The 4,635-nt window shown below is 36.4% G+C and overlaps 1 long non-coding RNA gene across 1 annotated transcript; it reads right to left on the minus strand.

Annotated features, from left to right (window-relative positions):
* Nucleotides 1–1,642: 1,642 nt before the first annotated feature.
* Nucleotides 1,643–4,282, minus strand: LOC110926288. Its single transcript, XR_002585115.2, has 3 exons — nucleotides 4,154–4,282; nucleotides 3,514–3,581; nucleotides 1,643–1,894 (listed from the first exon to the last, which is right to left on the minus strand). It is a non-coding gene; the product is annotated as an uncharacterized LOC110926288 (long non-coding RNA).
* Nucleotides 4,283–4,635: the final 353 nt, after the last annotated feature.

Raw genomic sequence — 4,635 nt, forward strand, 5'->3', positions numbered from 1 at the left:
ATAGTGAAAGCTGGGCCATTGATTTGTCTTGGGTACTATATTCCAGAACTTCTTCTAGGTGTTTGTAGTGATTGATAACGGTTGCAAAATGCAAATGTGTTATATGATTTATGTGAGTGTTTGCGTATACTATTTAAACAGGATATCATTGCGCGTTTTGGTAAGCAAGAGTCGATGCCAAGAGAGTTCTTTGATGATTTTGTAAGAGTTGCACAAGATGAAGGCCGTCATTTCACTCTTCTTGCAGCCCGGCTTGAGGAATTGGGTTCTTATTATGGAGCTCTACCGGCTCATGACGGTTTGTGGGATTCAGCTGTTGCAACTTCAAAAGACCTATTTGCACGCCTTGCAGTAGAGCATTGTGTTCATGGGGTACTCCTGTCGTTAATCATCATCTTATGTTACCTTTCTCATTTTATCTTCATGCATTAAATAGTTATACTACTTTCCCATAATTCCGAAAATGCCCACATCAATATCAACTGAACTAAGAACCCGAGACAGTTCCCCTTTACCCCTTTAATCACTACCAAACATTGATGATATTGATGACATCATAGAGTTAATTAAATCACAGGCAAGAGGACTGGATGTGCTACCTACTGCCATTTCTCGTTTTCGTAATGGAGGCGATAACTAAACAGCTGAATTACTAGAGAAAGTGATATACCCTGAAGAAATCACTCATTGTGCCGCCGGAGTTAAGTGGTTTAAATATCTTTGTTCACGATCACGTGGAGGTGAAGAAAGTGACGATGAAGTAATTAACAAGTTTCATGAGGTTGTGAGGTCATATTTCAGGGGTCCATTGAAGCCTCCTTTCAATGAGTCAGCAAGAAGAGCTGCTGGATTTGGTCCTCAATGGTATAAGCCACTTGCTGTCAAAGATTTTACACAATAATGCTCACATTTTGAGCTCATTTTATGATATTTTGACATGTTCATTGTCTCTAAACTAAGATGTTTTGTTGGTGTGCAACTTATCTTGTTCTATGATTTTTTTCTTTAATTTGCCATTTAAATTTAAAATACAAATATTAGCATTTTCAAATATGGGTTTACGATTGTCTGTCGGTCTTGACCATGGTAATCTAACGACTGTCGTGTTAGATTTTGCGAAATGTAGGAATAACGAATTGTGTTTTGAAGCACAAGTCTATATGTACTTTTTACAAAATTGTCGTGTAACATTTTGTCATTTGAGAAACTTGATGTTTTGAAGCACATTGTTGTGTGATGTTTTCTAGATGCCCGTGTAATGTCCAATTAAAAAAAATAGTTTGAAAAGAGATATTTAGCAAGCTGAGGAGCTATTATGGCATTTATACAAAGTCTAAATCTATAAAGATATAATTGGATGTTGTTGACTTAGTCAACATACTTAATACATAAGTCCAACTGTCCAAGACTTCTTGTTCTTCACATGTAATTAGTGTAAAAACTCGTGTGTTGCAGCGGAGTTGACACTATGGGCCGAGTACATAATTCAAACCTGAAAACATTAAAAGTAGTATATACGTTATGTGTGTACGGTGTATATATAAAAGCACTCGCGCTTCGCGACTTCAACGCACAGGAGACACTTATGATAAACAAGAAAACTCTTATGATAAACATTATATAGTATACTGTAAGACCCGGCTTAAAAGTAACAGAATTGATAACATATAACACGCATTTAGTACAAAATTATCGAACTTACAAAAATTTTCTTAGTTTTGAGATCATATTTGATAAAAATAGTCAAGTCATCATCCTACTAGATGAACTTTCAAACATAATTTCAAGTGTTTACATGTTACTAAAACAAAATAGATCAAATGTGGAAGCTTTGTTTGGTGCGTTCGGTTCTTGAGTGTTGCTTGATCGCCATCCGGATTAGGTCCAACATCACCTACGGTCAAAACCAAATAAATAATTAGATTTGACACCTTAAAATCAAGAATAACAAAGTCTATGGTTTAACATTGACAAGCAAGCAAAATTCCAACGAAATGGAGTGGTCGTGCCCCGCGACCGTGTTTGTACCATCGGTCGCGGCCCGCCACGGCCGTCGCGCCGCGCGACAGTGAGTCTATTTGGCCGTGGCGGGGCGCGAAGCCTCGTTTTGGACAGAAAGTTTGTTGGCTGGAGCTGTATATCAGCCCAACACCATTTTTATCATATACCAACTTTAAATCGATATAACTTTTGACTCGGGCATCCGTTTTAGTCGATTCTTTTTCCCACGCGACCGTAATTAAAATACGGACCCGTTTATCAACATAACTCACATAAATTTTCAGTTTAAGAATAGTTGGCCTTTAATTTGGCTCTTTATTTATTCGACCCGTTTGTCTATAAACTCAACAACTTGTTTTATTGTCATCTCATGTCTACGACTGATTTACCCAATTCCGGGTTTACCCACTATAGCGTTTTGCTCCCTTCAAGAGGGACACTTACGCATTAATCATCATGCTTGTTTTCAAGGATTTAAACATGCTTTTCTAAATCAATTGACAAGTAAAAATTTCCGAACTTTAATCCCTCTACAAGGGTTCATGTTTTGCAACAAGTTAGCGTGTCCGCTTCACGGTTTACGCTTTAACAACATGCTTTGTTTTCGAGGATTTTAACATGCTCCTATTATCAATTTGACATGCATAATTTCTGAATATTTATCCCCATACTATGGGTTTGTTTGTAACAAGTTTAGCGTGTCCGCTTCACGGTTACGCTTTAACAACATGCTTTGTTTTCGAGGATTTTAACATGCTCCTCTTATCAATTTGACAAGCATAATTTCTGAATATTTATCCCCACACTAAGGGTTTGTTTGTAACAAATTTAGCGTGTCCGCTTCACGGTTACGCTTTAACAACATGCTTTGTTTTCGAGGATTTTAACATGCTCTTATTATCAAATCGACATGCATAATTTCTGAATATTTATCCCCATACTATGGGTTTGTTTGTAACAAGTTTAGTATGTCCGCTTCACGGTTACGCTTTAATAACATGCTTTGTTTTCGAGGATTTTAACATGCTCCTCTTATCAATTTGACATGCATAATTTCTGAATATTTATCCCCACACTATGGGTTTGTTTGTAACAAGTTTAGCGTGTCCGTTTCACGGCTTACGCTTTAATTATAACTAATCTTCGACTGATGTTTCAGTCACTTCAACATTAACAACTTGACATTGTTTTGACCCGCTTGGATGTCGAATAGTGACCACCATTTCCAAGTCAAGCCAAACTCTACTTTTGACCAATGTTTTGACCCGTTTTACTTATCTAGTTTTTATCACTTTCGTGACATAACGGGTTTCCTCTTTCTCTAAAATTCAATACAACTAGAGAAAATAACAAGTAAACATAAGTATTTAACTAATTTGACCCGTTTGGTTGTTGAGTGAGTTACACCACTTCATTGACATACCAAACGCCATCATTTTCGCCAAATCAAAATTAAACAAATCTACGACTAGGTTTATCTACATAAGTGTAACAAGACGACAAGTCACGTACCTTCAAAGCTTATCCTTCAAGCGCGCGCGTCCGCTCCAATTGGCCGCTTGAAGATTCAATTTCCTTGCCTATAGAGTTCAACCAACGACATGTTTAGAACTCATTTCATTTCATATTACGCATAATTTGCCACATTATTCAATTACACGTTTCTTTCAATATTTCCTCATATTAGTGTTCGTTTAGACATTCTAACAAACACCTTGTGGGCATGACTTTTATAAAATCAACAATCAAGTTTCACAACTAGTTATTTGCCAAGTTTCAACATCATTCTCAAGTCTTTATGTCTAGTATGCATAACAACACCTAGACTCATTTCATAGAACTCAAGTAACACTCAATTTAGGATCAAAATTCTAGGGTTCTTCATCCTTCTACTAAAACTCAAGTAACACTCAATTTAGGATCAAAATTCTAGGGTTCTTCATCCTTCTACTAAAACTCATTTAACACCTAAGTGGGTGATTATGAGTTTCATCATTATGAACAACAATCCATCAAATTATTTACTAGGGTTCGTTCCTAAACATGGATTCATGCTAGTTTCACCCATACATCAATCATTCAAGCTAAATTTTTTGATTTCATAAGTTCATCAAGAATTCAAGATGTAACCAAAACACAAAATTTGGCATACCTTGCGATCCCTTCACTGAGGTGATCATGTATTCATGCTTGGATTTCAATTTGGGACTGATTTGGCCCTTCAATTTGTCAATTTTTGAGCTTGCTGGGGTTTATGTGGGGAGCCCCAGGCTTCTCTGGATCGTTCGACCAGAACACACACTTAAAGTGTGTGTTTTGGTGTCTAGTATTTTATTTTAAACATACTTGTTTCAAGTTTGCTATAATTGGTCCCTATACATTGTTCCAAGTTACATAGAGTGTTATATTTAACCAATTGTCCTTAATATTACAAGACAACTAACTAACTAGATTATTCATTCCTAGTTAGTTTATTTCATTTATCACCAACAACAAATTTTAAATATAAAAATTTGTATTTTCGGGGTGTTACAAGTCTACCCCCCCCCCCCCTTAAAGAGGTTTCGTCCTCGAAATCTTCTTTAAATAGTTCTTTGGTTTGGACCAAACTAACTTAGTCTTGTTTTTAAGGCA

Source organism: Helianthus annuus, chromosome 17 (genome assembly GCF_002127325.2).
Source record: "Helianthus annuus cultivar XRQ/B chromosome 17, HanXRQr2.0-SUNRISE, whole genome shotgun sequence".
Taxonomy (NCBI): Eukaryota; Viridiplantae; Streptophyta; class Magnoliopsida; order Asterales; family Asteraceae; genus Helianthus; species Helianthus annuus.